The sequence below is a fragment of the Bubalus kerabau genome, chromosome 13 (genome assembly GCF_029407905.1).
Source record: "Bubalus kerabau isolate K-KA32 ecotype Philippines breed swamp buffalo chromosome 13, PCC_UOA_SB_1v2, whole genome shotgun sequence".
NCBI lineage: Eukaryota > Metazoa > Chordata > Mammalia > Artiodactyla > Bovidae > Bubalus > Bubalus kerabau.
The window spans coordinates 4,600,754-4,620,697 of NC_073636.1; the positions used below are offsets into that span (position 1 = coordinate 4,600,754).

A 19,944-nucleotide genomic window follows, 5' to 3' on the forward strand; every position below is an offset into this window, starting at 1 on the left:
TCTAGTCATCAAAGCCATAAGTATTAAGAGTAAAGTTCTTTTCAAATGAGGATATTTTCTGAGTGATATACTTTGAAAGTCTCAATAGATGGGTAGAAAAAAAAAAGCAAAATCTCAGCTTTTTCCATTGGCCCAACTTCTTTTGGGGCCATAAGAGGCAGAGGCTAGCATTCGGTTTCCATCATACTCAATAGTAAAAACTCATGAAGCAAATGTAGCATTTCTTCTTCAAAGATTTAAAATTAAGAAAAATATTTTGGGGTTGGAAACTTGGGAGCAATGTGCTGTGCTGATCTGTCTGTCCAAGACCAAAAATTCCAGTGAGCTTAGAAGAAAACACAGCAGAAACCTTCCTGTAGCTTTGTTCTTGGTTAACTGTTCTTCCTTCAAGGCAGACTTTATTCTTCCCAATTAAGCCTCCTCCTATTTTACATTTTTTAAAACAATCTCAAAGTTTAAGGATAAAGGATAGTATAGAGGCAGTTAAGATGTTGAGTTTTTTTCATAGCCTTGCTGTTATGTTCCCGAGAGCAGCTCCCTGGGAGCCAAGGGAAGGAGTGGGGATTCTCAGAGCCATCTGAGATCATTTAGTGGCCATCCAATTGAAATCACAACCTTCCAGTCAGGAATCTCTCTTCCTTTAACTTGTCTAGTGGCAAAAAGGACAAGATCTTGGTGCAGACGAAGGGAGGTTATGGGTCCCACTCGAGTGTTTTGATTGTGCTAACATTTCTAGCCACCTGTGAACTTATCTGGGTGAGTATTAGTTAGAAACTGTAATGGAATCAGCCAGTCTCTAGCATCAGGAACTTATGCCCAATTCCAATACAGTTGAAATGACTAGAGGGAAAAGCATTCTTTCTTTCTTTAAAAAATTAATTAATTCAATTTTTAGTGTGCTGGGTCTTCACTGCTGCGTTCAGGCTTTCTCTTGTTGCAGTGAGTAGGGGTTTCTCTTGCTGTGGAACTCGGGCTCTAGGTTCTCTGACTTCAGAATTTGCAGCTCACAGGCTCTGGAGCTCAGGTTCAGTAGTTGTGGCCTATGGGCTTAGTTGTCCCACAGCATGGGACCTTTTTGGACCAAGGATTGAACCCATGTCCCCTGCTTTGGTGGACAGATGCTTAACCACTGGACCACTGGGGAAGTCCAAGCATTATTTCTTGATATCTACTATGCTCCCTACACTGGACATGTTATATATACACTGGATTTATTCTTCACTTCAGCACCTGAATATTATAATTTCCATTTCAGTTCCAAGTGAGAGCAGTCCTGCCTAGCTGGATCTGAGGTATGGATATGTCAGGCAGGAGAAGTTGGGTGGCATCTCTTTCTCTAGTTTACTATGTGTACTGATCTTCATGAGATTCTAGAAATTTCCTATAGGAGGAAAATAACCTGAAATGGACTTGGCAAGGGAAGGGTTACCACAGAATCCAAGATTCAGGGAGGGACTCTGAGATCCCCATGAGAATTCCTTTCAGTTATAGGAGACAGCATAGTGGTGCCGAGTCTACAATAAAGTCACATTGATGTTCATCCTGGGTTTAGAACCGAGGCTGACACATGACATTCTGATAGCTGTGTGAACCCTTGGAAGAAAATGGGTGATGTTTTCAAACTAGAACTCTAGCTGACTGTCCAATAGAACTTTTTGTGATGATAAAAATGTTTTAGGTATGTTCTGTCCAATAGTATTCTCTGGTCCCATGGGGCTATTGAGCATTTGAAATGAGGCTAATGTGCTAAGGAACTGAAGTTTAGTTAAAGGGCCACATGTGTCTAGTGCTCAGAACAACTGACTTCTTTAGTATCTACAGTGTTATAGAATCCCTACAATTAAGCATAGCTTTGTAAAGCCTAGTTAGAGACATGGATGGTGGGGGTGGGGACAAAGGGTGGTGAGTATGGAGTGAGAGATAGCAGAGGATATAGTCCAAATCAGTTTAGAGCCTGATAAGAATCAGCTTATGTACTGAACTTCTTGTATAAGCAGGGGGAGTTTTAGAGCTGGCCAAATCTTTGCATAAATGACCACATTTGGACCCATGTGGCAGTGGGCTTTAGGTTATAGTCAGAAGGGACGATTGAACTCTTTGCAAGGTGTTCAGCACCTGTTGTAGTCCTTAGCACATTGCATGTATTCAGTACATATTAGTTTTGAATGAATAAAAGGATACATGGGATATAAACTCACCTGAGATCCTTGTCTCAGTTAGCTATTGCTATAGTAATGCTGTATAACAAACTGCGTGCAAAACTCGATGACTTAAAACAGGGTTCATGTATTCTTGCTCATAGGTCAGGAGCCTAGCTGCAATGGCCAGTGTCATGTGAATTCATCTAGGGGAACAAGAAATCTCTCTTCATGAAGATGGCAACAGCACATGACCTCTTTAGGTGAGTGTTCAGAACTATATGTAGTCACTTCCATATAGTTCCCTTGGCCAAAGCATGTCTCCTCACTAAGCCCAAAATTAAAGGCTAACCATGAAGTAGTTAAAAACATGGTACAGGGCGGGGTAAAACATTGAGACTCCAAGTCTGATCTGCCATAGTCATGGGAGGAGCCAAGGAGTTCATACCTACTTTTGTGCAGTTCCATAGTCTGCATTTCTTCCCCTGCTCCAGATGCTTCATGTACAGTCAAAGACAGTTCTACTGTCCATGTGACTCCTAATCTCCAGGCTGGATATTATATTTCTATCCTTTAAAAATCTGATATTCTGCTTTTAAAAATTTTGTTATTTATCTCATTGAATGATTGTCATTTTTGTGGTACTGGACTGCAATCAATCCACATGATTTGGCTCTGTCATAGAGTTGGAGGTGTAGTCTCATGGAGGTTCAAAGAATCTGTTAGTCTGCACATATTTTTGCTTTAATCATGGACTGTCTCAGTTTCTGAGGGCCCAGAATGCTGCTGCCAATGGCTGAGGCACAGGAGGGTGGAATTTTCAGTCCTGGTACTCTGGGTTTGGTTTTCAACTCTGACTGAGGTTCTGTGCTGCTGTTAGAATCTACCATTGCCTTTTAAAAATTTCATTTACTTAAAAAATGCATGCAGCAAAATTCTCTCTTTCTGGTGTATAATTCTATGAATTTGACAAATGTACACAGTCATGTACCTTCCCTGGTGGCTTCCCTGGTGGCTCAGTTGGTAAAGAATCCACCTACAATGCAGGAGACCTGAGTTTGATGCCTGGGTTGGGAAGATCTGAGGAGGGCGTGGAAATCCACTCCTGTATTCTTGTGTGGCGAATCCCCATGGACAGAGGAACCTGGTGGGCTGCAAGTCCATGGGGCCACAAAGAGTTGGACACAACTGAGCGACTAAGCACAGCACAGCACACACTAATGTAACAACCAATGCAATCAAAATACTTCCATCAGCAGTAAAATTTCCCTGTGCTGCCCCACACATCCAGTCTTTTCTAGAATGTCATGTAAATGGAATCATATCATGTGGCCTTTTGAGTCTGGCTTCTTTTACTTAGCATGATGCATTTAAGTCTCGCCTACATTGTTATGCATATCCTAGTTCCTTCCTTTCTGAGTAGGATTCCATTGTGTGAATGTCTGGCACTTTGTTTATTCATTCTATGGTTGAGGGACATTTGACAGTTTGCTTCTGGTGTTTGATAGTTATGAAAAAGCTGTTATAAATATTGGCATATAGGTTCTGGTGTGTCTGTAAGTATTCATTTCTCTTGGATAAATACTTAGGGAGTAGAATTGCTGGATTGTATATTAAGAGTATGTTTTAGTATTCCAACTCCTCATTGGAGTATTGAAGCCCAGACCAACCTTAGAAATAGTCAAATTGTTTTCCAAAGTGGCTGCACCATCTTAGATTCCTAGCAACAGTATATAAGAGTTCCTATGGTGACTTTTTAATTTCTCTATTTTCTCTTTTGCCACTTATTCCTTATATGAATGTGTAAGCTCAAACCCCATCTCCTTGCTTAAATTGAGTTTTTCACCTTCCCTAGATTTTAAAAGAGACAGTTGCCTAGATCAGACCTGTATTGGAATAAAGTACATAACCACTCACCACATGGTACAATAGGTGAGAATATTAGCATTCAAGAGCGTGAAATTAGAATATAATTTGCTGTTAGTGCCCTGAGCATCCAAGGGTCATTTTCTTCTTGACCCTTGATGACTTCAATACAAAATTAAGGTGCTGACCTAGAAAATATGTATCATTTCTATAAAGCCAAGTCAATGATTTCTGGTTTCTTAGCCTTCAGTTCAGTTCAGTCACTCAGTCGTGTCTGACACTTTGTAACCCCATGAATCGCAGCATGCCAGGCCTCCCTGTCCATCACCAACTCCCGGAGTTCACTCAAACTCACGTCCATCGAGTCAGTGATGCCATCCAGCCATCTCATCCTCTGTCGTCCCCTTCTCCTCCTGCCCCCAATCCCTCCCAGCATCAGACTCTTTTCCAATGAGTCAACTCTTCGCACAAGGTGGCCAAAGTACTGGAGTTTCAGCTTTAGCATCATACCTTCCAAAGAACACCCAGGGCTGATCTCCTTCAGAATGGACTGGTTGGATCTCCTTGCAGTCCAAGGGACTCTCAAGAGTCTTCTCCAACACCACAGTTGAAAAGCATCAATTCTTCGGCACTCAGCTTTCTTCACAGTATAACTCTCACATCCATACATGACCACTGGAAAAACCATAGCCTTGACTAGACGGACCTTTGTTGGCAAAGTCATGTCTCTGCTTTTGAATATGCTATCTAGGTTGGTCATAACTTTCCTTCCAAGGAGTAAGCGTCTTTTAATTTCATGGCTGCAGTCACCATCTGCAGTGATTTTGGAGCCCAAAAAATAAAGTCTGACATTTAGTTGCTTATAAAATTTTGAGCCATAAACCTACCATCATGTTTGATATTTATCAAGCTGAATTCCTGACTTTGGCCTTTACCATTTCAACATATGCTGGCCTAGCTTTTAGTGACCAGCACTGCCTTTATTTCATTTAAGAACATGCTCCTGCCATCGAAGGCCACTCTGTTCATTCACATGGCAGGTTGGAGTACCATGGAATGAACGCCACCAGGAGTAGTTGTCAGTCACTGAGGCACAGAGGAAGTAGAATGAATCTGTATAAACGCTCCATTTCCCTTACCCTCTCGGATGGGATAACTCTGTGGTCTGTGGCTGTATCCAGGCTCCAGGGGTTCCCTAGTAGGTTTAAGTTCCAGATGCCCACAGTAGAGATTTTCTTAGAATACAAACTTTATTGGCTGCCTTCCTTCCCTGTTTGGCTTCCCCACGCTCTTGTCGGTATACCTCTGCTTTCTAAATCAACCACTTGAAATCAGTCCTTGACTTTGTGTCTATTTTGGGCCACATCTAGACTGGCCTATTTCTGATTGCTCTCCTCAACTCCTGTGTTCCTGACCTCCATGTGTTCTATTCTCATTAACTTAGTCTATGCAAACTTCTATCTAGTTCTCTAGGTCCCGACACATTCTAAGTATCTCTGCTGTCCTACAGCCCATGAACTCGATGTATCATTTGCTGTGGTGGAAAGGTTATGGCTGCAGGAGACACATTGTGTGAAGTTGGATGAGTGACTTAAACTTCTTCAAATATTAGTTATGATGCCTGTAAAATGAGGTTACTGGATCATATCATGAAGATGATTTAGAACCTTAGTGCTCCTTTGAGTAATTAGTGAAAGATAGGTCAGCAGCATAAGTTAGTTCTCTTGTTTCTCACTGTCTAATCATATAGTGATCAAGTCTTATTTCTTTCATGGCTGACCACTTTTCAAGAGCACGCATCAAGGATTCTTATTTTTATCTATGGCATTTTGTTTTTCATTGATCTGGTGATGTTATATGATATATTTGGGCCATAGTTCTTGTCTTAGTAGATTATTTCAGTAAAAGAAATAAGTTCTTTCAGTGTTTCAAATTAGGAATTTAGGCAAAAATTAGTTTCATAAGTGAATATTGAGGTTGAGTGAAAGGAAAGTGTAATACAGAAACAATTGCCTTATCTTTGCTTTGAATCCCAAGCATAATGAAAAAGAGAAGACTCAGAGCAAAACAAAATCTTAGAATTAGAAACAGCATGAAGAATCACCTGGTAGTAGTAATAATAATAATAGCTAATGTTTATTGAATACTGGACATGTGTGCCTTGTAGTGTTCCAATTGCTTCTTAGATGCTTCCTCCACAACAACCTTCTGAGGTCATTATTATTATCATCATGACCATTTTACAGATAGGAAAGTAAGCCCAGAGAAGTTAATTAACTTTCTCAAGTTCACCTTGCCAGTAAGAAGTGAGACAGGAGTCAGTCTCTGGGAGAGAAACACCATAGTCCATACTTTTAACTTCTGTGCTGTGCTGACTCTCACCCCTGCAGCCTGAGTAACCCTGTCATGGAGAATCAGTGGTTTTCAACACATTTTGTTTCATGTTGAATAATCTTAGTTTTTTTATCTTGAGTGTAAATCAGCTTTCAAATCTCTTAAACTTTTTGATCCTAGTTCTAACTTTCAGAAAAGATTATTTCTACCTTGAAGGACTTCTGTGGCTTAATCCAACACCCTTTGGTTTTCTTTCCTGCAGTAAAAATAGGCCCTAAAAATTTCTGTTGCAGATCACTTGTGTAGTATGTGTGTTAACGATCATAGGAAGGCTGTTGCACATCCCTGCTTGTCATTACTGGAGCTAGTTTTTCGCCTAGGCATCAGTTTGCATTAGCTTTCTATCACGCCTAACTTTAGGCTTGTTTTCAAGGAAGAAAAGTTCAAAAGGTCCAAATGGAAGCAGAAGTCCAATATTCTGCAGGAAGAAATGAAGAACTCCAAAAAACAATAAGTATGTGGGTAAACATTCAATTTATTTTTTCTATTTTTTTAAAATGATAATTGACCATAAAAATACAATTGTCTATTTCAAGCAAATAAGCAATATATTTTGGGGCTTACAACATATATAATAACAACAATATAAAGATGGGTTTACAATAGCCAAGACACGGAAGCCTCTTAAATGTCCATCACCAGAGGAATGGATAAAGGTATGGTACATATATACAATGGAATACTACTCAGCCATTAAAAAGAATGAGATAATGCCATTTGCAGCAACATGGATGGACCTAGAGATTGTCATGCTGAGTGAAGTAAGTCGGAACAGGAGAAATATCTTTTGACATTCCTTATATATAAAATCTAAAAAGAAATGATACAAATAAACTTAGTTACAAAGCAAAACAGACTCGCAGATTTAGAGAAAAAGCTATGGTTGCCAGGGGGAGGAACAGGGGGAAGAGAGTTAAGGAGTTTGGTACCAAGATGTACACATTGCTATATTTAAAATGTGACAGGATCTACTATTATTGTGTTAGTCCCTCAGTTGTGTCCATTCTTTGTGACCCCATGGACTGTAGTCCTCCAGGCTACTCTGTCTGTGGAATTCTCTAGGCAGGAATATCAGAGTGGGGTTGCCATGCCCTTCTCCAGGAGATCTTTCCCACTCAGGGATTGAACCTGCATCTCTTGCATCTCCTGCATTAGGCAGGCAGGATCTTTACCAGCTGAGCCACCATTAATTCATGGTAATTGTGTTGAGAATGCATATTATGATCTTTAGAATAACCACTAATAAAAATAACCAAAGAGGCATAGTTTAAAAGATATTAGAGTAGATAAAAATAATACTAAAAGATAATTGATCAATTCAAATAAACACAGGAAAGTAGAATCAAAGGAACAACAACAAAAAAGTGGAACAAGCAGGAAACAAATCATGAGAGAGTAGAGTTAACTCCAGCCATGTCAATAATTGCATTAAATGTTAGTGGACTAAACACTCAGATTAAGAGGCAGAGATTGTCCAACTGGGTGAAAAATAAAAGTCACCTATGTTTTACTTCGGAGAAGGCAATGGCACCCCACTCCAGTACTCTTGCCTGGAAAATCCCATGGATGAAAGAGCCTGGTAGGCTGCAGTCCATGGGGTCGCTAAGAGTCAGACATGACTGAGTGACTTCATTTCACTTTTCACTTTCATGCATTGGAGAGGGAAATGGAAACCCACTCCAGGATTCTTGCCTGGAGAATTCCATGGATGGGGAGCCTGGTGGGCTGCCGTCTATGGGGTCGCACAGAGTCGAACATGACTGAAGCGACTTAGCAGCAGCATGTTTTACTTAGATGAAGGATACATTTTCAGTATAAAGGCACAGAAAATTTAAGAGTAGTAGATTGTTGTTATTCAGTGGCTCAGTCATGTACAACTCTCTGTGACCCCACGGACACACCAGGCTTCCCTGTCCTTCACCATCTCCCAGAGCTTGCTCAGACTCATGTTCTTTGAGTCGGTGATGCCATCCAAACAAGTTGTCCACTGTTGTCCCCTTCTCCTCCTGCCTTGAATCTTTCCCAGCATCACGGTCGTTTCCAATGAATTGGCTCTTCACATCAGGTGGCCAAAGTATTGGAGCTTCATCTTTAGCATCAGTTCAATTCAGTTCAGTTCAGTCACTCAGTTGTGTCCTACTCTTTGCAACCCCATGAATCACAGCACGCCAGGACTTCCTGTCCATCACCAACTCCCAGAGTTCACTCAGACTCACGTCCATCAAGTCAGTGATGCCATCCAGCCATCTCATCCTCTGTCATCCCCTTCTCCTCCTGCCCCCAATCCCTCCCAGAATCAGAGTCTTTTCCAATGAGTCAACTCTTTGCATGAGGTGGCCAAAGTACTGGAGTTTCAGCTTTAGCATCATTCCTTCCAAAGAAATCCCAGGGCTAATCTCCTTTAGAATGGACTGGTTGGATCTCCTTGCAGTCCAAGGGACTCTCAAGAGTCTTCTCCAACACCACAGTTCAAAAGCATCAATTCTTTGGCACTCAGCCTTCTTCACAGTCCAACTCTCACATCCATACATGACCACTGGAAAACCCATAGCCTTGACTAGACAGACCTTTGTTGGCAAAGTAATGTCTTCCCTTTTCAATATGCTATCTAGGTTGGTCATAACTTTTCTTCCAAGGAGTAAGCGTCTTTTAATTTCATGGTTGCAGTCACCATCTACAGTGATTTTGGAGCCCAAAAAAATAAAGTCTGTCACTGTTTCCACTGTTTCCCCATCTATTTCCCATGAAGTGATGGGACCAGATGCCATGATCTTTGTTTTCTGAATGTTGAGCTTTAAGCCAACTTTTTCACTCTCCTCTTTCACTTTCATCAAGAGGCTTTTTACTTCCTCTTCACTTTCTGCCATAAGGGTGGTGTCATCTGCATATCTGAGGTGATTGATATTTCTCCCTGCAATCTTGATTCCAGCTTGTGCTTCTTCCAGTCCAGCATTTCTCATGATATACTCTGCATATAAGTTAAATAAGCAGGGTGACAATATACAGCCTTGACGTACTCCTTTTCCTATTTGGAACCAGTCTCTTGTTCCATGTCCAGTTCTAACTGTTGCTTCCTGACCTGCGTATAGGCTTCTCAAGAGGCAGGTCAGGTGGACTGGTATTCCCATCTCTTTCAGAATTTTCCACAGTTTATTGTGATCCACACAGTCAAAGGCTTTGGCATAGTCAATAAAGCAGAAATAGATGTTTTTCTGGAACTCTCTTGCTTTTTCAATGATCCAGCAGATGTTGGCAATTTGATCTCTGGTTCCTCTGCCTTTTCTCAAACCAGCTTGAACATCTGGAAGGTCACAGTTCACGTATTGCTGAAGCCTGGCTTGGAGAATTTTGAGTATTGCTTTACTAGCGTGTGAGATGAGTGCAATTTTGCAGTAGTTTGAGCATTCTTTGGCATTGCCTTTCTTTGGGATTGGAATGAAAACTGACTTTTTCCAGTCCTGTGGCGACTGCTGAGTTTTCCAAATTTGCTGGCATATTGGGTGCAGCACTTTCACAGCATCATCTTTGAGAATTTGAAATAGCTCAACTGGAATTCCATCACCTCCACTAGCTTTGTTCTAAGGCCCACTTTGTTTCTAAGGCCCACTTGACTTCACATTCCAGAAGGTCTGGCTCTAGGTGAGTGATCACACCATTGTGATTGTCTTGGTCGTGAAGATCTTTTTTGTACAGTTCTTCTGTGTATTCTTGTATTCTTTAGCATCAGTCCTTCCAATTAATTTTCACAGTTGATTTCCTTTAGGATTGAGTTGTTTGATCTCCTTGAAGTTATCTAATAAGAACAAGGGACCCTCACGAGTTTTCTTCAACACCACAGTTCAAAAGCATCAATTCTTTGGCATTCAGCCTTCCTTATGGTCCAATTCTCACATCCCTACATGACTACTGGAAAAACCATTGTTTTGACTATATGGAAAAGCACCTGATGGGAGAAGACATATCAGGGACTGAACCATATAAATTGAGGAACTCTGCATTATGTGAAACAGGAACCATAGGGAATCTACATAGATGTCCAAAACCTTAACAGAGAAGGAGGCAACACAAGAAGAATGACTTCTTGGTGCAAGGAAGTGCCAACTGATGATGGATGCTGAAAATATTTCCTTAGAGATCTGACAAGTTGAGCAAACAAAAAATGTTTTTTCCTTTCTGCTTTGTAGAAATTGACAATATAAAGCCACATTTAGTGGTGCAAAAATTGTGATTTCTCTGCCACTTCCTCTAGGATACCTCTTCAGTATCACCCAGTATCTGAGCTGTGGTCACCTGATTTGGGTACCCACTTCCTTTACTGGTTGGAGTTTGGTGATGGATTTAGCTGGATGCCATCTTTTTTCCTAGTTCAGTATGTCTTCTTTTCCTGTTGGCCCCTTGGCAGTGACTGTTGCCAAGCAAAAAATGACAGAATGTAAGAAAGAGAAATGAAGTGCTGGCATGTTTATTGCTTCAGTTTTGTTGGTGGACCGAAGGGTGTAAAAATGAAAGAGATGCTGCTGTGGTTTTGTTTCCTCTCCATTGCTGTGAGGCTGTTATTTGACAAAAAGTAAGCTTTCTAAATGATGAGTTCCTACTCATGCAGCAATGTGCAGTACATGTCTGGCTCTCTGTGCAAGAAAAAAGCCTGGAACATTCCCTCTCTCTTTGTGACCTCCTGCTGAGACTCTTGCTTAACATCCTTCCAAAAGGTCCTTTAGCTGGGCAATCTCAGAGATGTAATTTCATTGACACAATTCATGATTTCAGTCCTTTGTGTGAAATAAATTTCAGGTAAACTTGAGTTTGTCTAAAATTTTGATACAAAGTTAGACTCGGCTAGGGAGAAACTCTCTGGGGTGGGTGGTTGTTTTTCTGGGAGTGACTTTAATTAACCTGTCTACTGTATGCCTGCACACTGGAAAGGCCCTTGAAGGTGGCGTTTTCCTCCTGCTGTTCAAAGGGAATGAAAGTGACAGTTGAGTTTATTCTCAGCATTGGTAATTTGGTTGATATTGGGGCCTTTCCAAAGAAACCACTAAAGCTATCATAGAAGATGAAGGGCAACACATTTGTGAAGCATTCTGGAACATTTGGTTCTTGTGGTGGCCTGCAAAAAAAAAAAAAAAAAAAAAGGAAAAAGAAAAGGATGAATTCATTATCTCCAAATAGTGGAAAATATTATAAATGGCAGTAAATGAAGTAAATGGGAGTTTCCACTGTAATGTACAATTCTTTAAGCCAGCCACCCAGAAAGAACACAGCTTGGTTTGTTGGGTGGGGAGTCTGAGTTAAAATACAGGAGACTGTTCCTGGGCTCAAAGTGCCATTTGGGAGTAAGGCTTTTCCCCTGCTGCTGTGGATCTTCTGGTTTATTGCTGATCTGGACTGTGTGAGTCTTGCAGCCTGCTGAATTGAACCCAAATGGAGCTCTCACCTCTTCAACTTAGATCTGACCTTAGGGTGTTGCTTTCCTGCCTGACTCAGTCTCCAGAGGAAAAGCAAATAAGACACTAACTTCTTTTTGTGCATGAGGAAATGGTCTCTCTTTGCTTTTGGATGGCTCTCCCGCTCCGGCTGCCTTTGCTGGCCCATGGAACAAAAGCCGTGGCTGTGTCTCCTTGTCAGGAGGATGCATTGCTGAGCATGTCTGCTCAGGCCTGGGCGATGATGCTCCCCTGTGGAACCTCCTCCTATCCCGGGAGCTGAATCTGTGGGTTGACAGCTTTCCCACAGAGAACAAGGACACTTCCATTCCTCCCACCACCACTACCTCCTCTCCTGCTACAAGGATCTATGAAGAGAATCCCCGCCTTCACCTAAATGAATGAGTTAACACTGGACCTGTGTGGAGACGAGGTCCATCTGATGGTGTCTCTTCTGTTCTGGCTAATAAAGCAAGTCATCCACAGCATAACCTCTTCTCAATCTTTCCTTAACTAATTTTCATGATTTTGGGGAAATTATGAAATATATATAGGAAATGATTAGACTCTTGTTACCTGATACTTGCTATGGAATCCAAAAAATGAAATAACTGTGTCTCTATAAACTCTAAAATAAACTCATCTCTAGGGTCTTATTTTCTACTTTTTATCCTGACTACAAACTCTCTTGTACTAAGCAAAAAGAAATCTCTGAAGTTTGGTCTATGAAAATTTGCTGGCCTGTGGAAATTGAGGGCTGCTGGTGCCAAATTCAATTCTGCAAGTATTGTTGAGAACTCACTATTTGTGAATCCAAAAGAAATATGAGTCATAGCTTCAGACCTTAATATGCATAAAATCTACATGAAAAGACAGAAAAGCATATATGGTACACCTGATCTGTATTCCATCCCATTTGTTGTGTGTGGATGCATCAGTTCATACACACATACCCACACACACACACAAATACACACATATGCATGCATTCACACAATACTTATATACATGTACTTACAGATATATATATACCCACCACATACATAGAGACACAGAATATAAATGCTATCATAGATACACATATATACACACATACATACACTTATATTTACCTCCCACTAGTGTGTAGTCAGTTGGAGAAGGAAATGGCAACCCACTCCAGTGTTCTTGCCTGGAGAATCCCAGGGACAGAGGAGCCTGGTGGGCTGCTGTCTATGGGGTCACACAGAGTCAGACACGACTGAAGCGACTTAGCAGCAGCAGTGTGTAGTCAGAGTAGGCAATGGCACCCCACTCCAGTACTCTTGCCTGGAAAATCCCATGGACGGAGGAGCCTGGTAGGCTGCAGTCCATGGGGTCGCAAAGAGTCAGACATGACTGAGTGACTTCATTTCACTTTTCACTTTCATGCATTGGAGAAGGAAATGGCAACCCACTCCAGTGTTCTTGCCTGGAGAATTCCAGGGACGGGGGAGCCTGGCGGGCTGCTGTCCATGGGGTCGCACAGAGTCGGACACGACTGAAGCGACTTAGCAAGCAATCAAGTGTGTAGTCAGTCATGTCCCACTCTTTGTGATCCAGGACTGTAGCCCGCCAGGCTTCTCTGTCCGTGGAATTTTTCAGGCAGGAATACTGGAGTGGTTGCCGTTGCCTTCTCCAGGGGAATCTTACTGACCTAGGGATTGAATCCATGTCCCCTGTGTCTCCTGCGTTACAGGCAGATTCTTTGCTGTCTAAACCACCAGGGAAGCCCCAGATTATAGCCCAGTGTTAGTTGCTCAGTTTTGTCCGACTCTTTGCGACCCCAGGGACTGTAGCCCCCAGGCTCCTCTGTCCACGGAATTCTCAAGGCAAGAAGCTGAAGTGGGTAGCCATTTCCTTCTCCAGGAGATCTTCCCAAGGGATCAAACCCAGGTCTCTTGCTTTGCAGGTGGTTTCTTTACTGTCTGAGCCACCAGGGAAGGCCTGTATACACCTAAATACATACAAATATACTCTCTCACACACATTCTCATGTGTACTTATTCTCTCACATATGTATATATACATACACATATACATATTTTCACATGCATATACCTACTCTCACACATATACACACATTCATACACATATACACATGTACATATACACTCACGCACAGTCACAATCATACAGATACATGTTTACACATTCATATATTGACTATGCCAAAGCCTTTGACTGTGTGGATCACAATAAACTGTGGAAAATTTTTCAAGGGATGGGAATACCAGACCACCTCACCTGCCTCTTGAGAAACCTATATGCATGTCAGGAAGCAACAATTAGAACTGGACATGGAACATCATACTGGTTCCAAATAGGAAAAGGAGTACGTCAAGGCTGTATATTGTCCCCCTGCTTATTTAACTTATGTGCAGAGTACATCATGAGAAACGCTAGGCTGGAAGAAACACAAGCTGGAATCAAGATTGCTGTGAGAAATATCAATCACCTCAGATATGCAGATGACACCACCCTTATGGCAGAAAGTGGAGAGGAACTAAAAAGCCTCTTGATGAAAGTGAAAGAGGAGAGTGAAAAAGTTGGCTTAAAGCTCAACATTCAGAAAACGAAGATCATGGCATCTGGTCCCACCCCTTCATGGGAAATAGATGGGGAAACGGTGGAAACAGTGTCAGGCTTTATTTTTTTGGGCTCCAAAATCACTGCAGATGGTGATCGCAGCCATGAAATTAAAAGACGCTTACTCCTTGGAAGGAAAGTTATGACCAACCTAGATAGCATATTGAAAAGCAGAGACATTACTTTGCCAATAAAGGTCTGTCTAGTCAAGGCTATGGGTTTTCCATTGGTCGTGTATGGATGTGAGAGTAGGACTGTGAAGAAAGCTGAGTGCCAAAGAATTGATGCTTTTAGACTGTAGTGTTGGAGAAGACTCTTGAGAGTCCCTTGGACTGCAAGGAGATCCAACCAGTCCATTCTGAAAGAGATCAGCCCTGGGTGTTCATTGGAAGGACTGATGCTGAGGCTGAAACTCCAGTACTTTGGCCACCTCATGCGAAGAGTTGACTCATTGGAAAAGATCCTGATGCTGGGAGTGATTGGGGGCAGGAGGATAAGGAGATGACAGAGGATGAGATGGCTGGATGGCATCACCAACTCGATGCACATGAGTTTGTGTGAACTCTGGGAGTTGGTGATGGACAGGGATTCCTGGCCTGCTGCAATTCATGGGGTCGCAAAGTGTTGGACACAACTGAGCGACTGAACTGAACTGAACTGATACACACAAACATACTCACTTGTAAATTTTGGTCAATTAATTAGTTAGAACTTTAAGCCTGTATTAATTGTCATGTGTCCTCATTTTAAAAAGTAATTTTGATGTAGATACTACCAACAGTAAAAGGATGTTGACTTTTGAAGAAATATATATATATACATATATAGTCATATTAAGGGACTTTGTTTTCTTACTTTGCTAAGGGATATTTTTTTCTAAGAAATATGAAAACTACCCAAAAGTACAATGAAGAATAACACAATGAATATATCCACCAGTGGGCACTGAGGATTGGAGATGTCTTCCTTTCTTTGCAGCATCCTAATTTAAATGAAAGAAATAAAGCACACAGAGAAAGCTGGTGTTTTCTTTGTCCTCCATCTGTAGTTTGTTCCTTGCGTCCCACAACCAGAAGAAAATGTAGACTGAACACATATATTTTCTGCTCCATTTTAATACACTTATATATACACATATGTTTCAATGAATGATATATAATGTTCATTTTTGTGTTTGGAAATAGGGCATAAATGTCAAAGTGTGTATCATCTGAAACTTGCCTTTTTCCACTCAGCATTTTGTATGGAGCTCTAGTTATATGGCTGAATAGAGAGAACTATATTATTTTAACAGTTGCATAGTATTCTAGTGTATAAATATACCAAATGTGAGTTATTTGTTCTCCTATTGAAGTAATTTAGACTTCCAACCTATTTAAAAGAGGCCTTACAATGGAGTAATCAGAAATGTCGGTATAGAAACCTGTGCAAAAATCTCTCTAGAATATATTCTATATATTCTCGAGAATATATAGAATTTTTCAGTCATAGTACATAGGTTTCAATTTTATTAGATATTGCCAAATTGTTTTTCTTTAAAATGATTTGACCAATTTAAACTCCCACAAGGAGTGTATGAAAAGTTCTATTTCTCAGCCTCTTTGCCATCTTTTTTATAGTTGCAAATGTTTAAACATTAGCCTATATGGATATGTGAGGTGGTATTGTATTGTTCAGTTTTCAGGTTCTAAGGAGTTTTTGAAAAATGGAAATAAATGCTTCTGTTCAGTGCCTTTTCTGACTGTATTGAAGTTTTCTTGTTATCTATTTGGATTTTAAATTAATGTTAGTTAACTGACTTTTCATAATTGAATTATTGTGTGATTCCATAGATAATTTTTTATTATTTATTTAAAGCATTGCCAAATTGCATATATTAATATTTAATTTATGAGTTTTATATCAATATTGATAAATAAATTTGTAGTATAATTTTTTCTTAGGCTATTTTCCTGACTTTGGGGTCAGTTTTATTTTCTCTTCATTAAAAATTTAGGAAATATACTTTCTTTAGATTCTAGAACTTACTACATGGCATAGGAAAAAATCTTTTTGTTTTCAAAACATTTTTTGAAAAAAATTCACCCTTGAAACCAGTCAATCCTGGTACCTTTTGGGATTTTAGGTTGGGAGGGGCTTATAGAAGATATGGAGGTAACTTTATAAATGTTTAAAAATTTTAATTTAAAACGTTTAAAATTTCTTCCTTGGCTATTCACATTGGACTTTAACATCTCAAATTATTTCAGCTTTGATACTTTTTCCCTAAAAGTCAGCTAGTTTTCCCAGGTTTCAAACTAATTCACTCATAATGAAAATCAGATATCTTAGTGATTTTCTAGAATATATAAAGAATATTACAACTCAACAATAAAAGACAAGGAATGAGCAAAGGATCTGAATAAACTTTTCTCCAAAGAAGATACATAAATGTCCAACAAACATGTGGGAAAAATACTTAAAATTATTAGTTCAGTTCAGTCGCTCAGACTCTTTGCAACCCCATGGACTGCAGCATGCCAGGCTTCCCTGTCCATCACTAACTCCCAGAGCTTGCTCAAATTTATGTCCATTGAGTCAGTGATACCAGCCAACCATCTTATCCTCTGTCTGGAAATGCAAATCAAAACCACAAAGAGATATGACTTCACACCCAGTAGAATGGCTATAATCAAAAAGATAATAATAACTGTTGGTTAAGATATGGAAAGGAACCGTCATACGTTACTAGTAGGAATGTAAAATGGTGCAGCTGCTTTGGGAAATAGTCTGACAGTTCCTTAAAGAGTTAAAAATTGAATTACTATATGACTCAGCAATTTTACTTCTAGGTATATACCCAGGAGAATTGAAAACATGAGTGAGTGAGTGAGTGAAAGTTGCTCAGTTGTGTCCGACTCTTTGCGACCCTGTGGACTATACAGTCCATGGAATTCTCCAGGCCAGAATACTGGAGTGGGTAGCCTTTGTCCAAACAAAAACTTGTACACAAATGTTTAAAGCAACATTATTCATAATAGTAAAAAATGGAAGCAATCCAATTGTCCACTAAAATGAAAAGAAAAACATGATATGGAATATTATTTGAACACAACAATAAATGAAGTACTGATTCATACTACATGGAGGAAACTTGAAAGTCTTATGTTAGGTGAAGGAAGTAAAAAAAGCCACATATTGCATAATTCCATTCACATCAGATGTCCAGAATAGGCAGATCCAGAGGCAAAAAATAGATTAGTGGCTACCAGGGCCCAAGGGAAGAGGAATTGGGAGTGATTGCTAATGAGTATGGAGGCTTCCCTGATGGCTCAGTGGTAAAGAATTTGCTTGCAATGCAGGAGATGCAGGAGACACAGGTTTGATCCCTGGGTCTGGAAGATCCCATGGAGAAGGAAATGGCAACCCCACTCCAATATTCTTGTCTGAAAAATCACATGGACAGAGGAGCCTGGTGGGCTACAGTCCAAAGAGTCAAACACGACTGAGCAACTGAGCATGAACACATTAATAAGTATGGAGTTTCTTTTTGGAGTGATGGAATGTCCTGGAATTGGATAATGATGATGATTGCACACTTCTGCAAAAATACTATAAATAATTAAACTGTGCACTTTAAAGTAGTGAATGTTTGGATGTGTAAATTATATCTCAATGAAAATACATGAGTGAATTAAGACTACAAAATCTTAGAGTTGGAAGGGATTTCAGAGGTCATCAATTTCAAATTCAATCTAATATTGATAGTGCAGAGTCTTTGGCTGAGCCGACAGGGCAGCTCCTGACTGCTTTGGTTAACTAGTGACCTTGCAAGGGGCTGCTGGAGGCTCTTGTCCCATCTTCACTCCATGGCCTTGAACATGGAACTCTGACAAGTCTCCATCCCTCAATGCTAACAACAGCTCCTGGGCACACACTGGCCTGTCTCGTATTTGCCCAGGTCTGTTAAAAGTGCTTTGTGTTCTCAGCCAGTGCTCGAAGTTAATCATCATTTGTTCCTTTGCTCATTCATTCACATGGGAAGTCTTTATTGAAAGCCTACCACAGGTTGCATTCTGCAGCAGATGGACACAAACAGAGGTTGGCTGTCTATGGCAACGAATTCAGTTCAGTTCAGTTCAGTTCAGTTGCTCAGTCGTGTCCGTCTCTTTGTGACCCCATGAATCGCAGCACGCCAGGCCTCCCTGTCCATCACCAACTCCCGGAGTTCACTTAGACTCACATCCATCGAGTCAGCAATGCCATCCAGCAATATCATCCTCTGTCATCCCCTTATCCTCCTGCCCCCAATCCCTCCCAGAATCAGAGTCTTTTCCAATGAGTCAACTCTTTGCATGAGGTGGCCAAAGTACTGGAGTTTCAGCTTTAGCATCATTCCTTCCAAAGAAATCCCAGGGCTGATCTCCTTTAGAATGGACTGGTTGGATCTCCTTGCAGTCCAGGGGACTCTCAAGAGTCTTCTCCAACATCACAGTTCAAAAGCATCAATTCTTTAGCACTCAGCTTTCTTCACAGCCCAACTCTTACATCCATACATGACCACTGGAAAAACCACAGCCTTGACTAGACAGACCTTTATTGGCCAAGTAATGTCTCTGCTTTTGAATATGCTATCTAGGTTGGTCATAACTTTCCTTCCAAGGAGTAAGCGTCTTTTAATTTCATGGCTGCAATCACCATCTGCAGTGATTTTGGAGCCCCCAAAAATAAAGTCTGACACTGTTTCCACTGTTTCCCCATCTATTTGCCATGAAGGGGTGGGACCAGATGCCATGATCTTCGTTTCTAAATGTTGAGCTTTAAGCCAACTTTTTCACTCTCCTCTTTCACTTTCATCAAGAGGCTTTTTAGTTCCTCTCCATTTTCTTCCATAAGGGTGGTGTCATCTGCATATCTGAGGTGATTGATATTTCTCCCGACAATCTTGATTCCAGCTTGTGCTTCTTCCAGCCTAGCATTTCTCATGATGTACTCTGCACATAAGTTAAATAAGCAGGGGGACAATATACAGCCTTGACGTACTCCTTTTCCTATTTGGAACCAGTCTGTTGTTCCATGTCCAGTTCTAACTGTTGCTTCCTGACCTGCATATAGGTTTCTCTAGAGGCAGGTCAGGTGGTCTGGTATTCCCATCTCTTTCAGAATTTTCCACAGTTTATTGTGATCCACACAATCAAAGGCTTTGGCATAGTCAATAAAGCAGAAATAGATGTTTTTCTGGAACTCTCTTGCTTTTTCCATGATCCAGCGGATGTTGGATGTTGGATGTTGGCAATTTGATCTCTGGTTCCTCTGCCTTTTGTAAAACCAGCTTGAACATCTGGAAGTTCATGATTCACGTATTGCTGAAGCCTAGCTTGGAGAATTTTGAGCATTACTTTACTAGCGTGTGAGATGAGTACAATTGTGCAGTAGTTTGACCATTCTTTGGCATTGCCTTTCTTTGGGATTGGAATGAAAACTGACCTTTTCCAGTCCTGTGGTGACTGCTGAGTTTTCCAAATTTGCTGGCATAT

At 40.7% G+C, this 19,944-nt stretch overlaps 1 long non-coding RNA gene across 1 annotated transcript in view; it reads left to right on the forward strand.

Moving 5' to 3' along the window:
- Positions 1–10,273, forward strand: part of LOC129626190 (uncharacterized) — a 44,428-nt gene extending 34,155 nt beyond the window's left edge. The window contains exons 2-3 of the long non-coding RNA XR_008701809.1: positions 2,303–2,401; positions 10,162–10,273. This is a non-coding gene — a long non-coding RNA (uncharacterized LOC129626190). The remainder of the gene's footprint in view (positions 1–2,302; positions 2,402–10,161) is intronic.
- Positions 10,274–19,944: the final 9,671 nt, after the last annotated feature.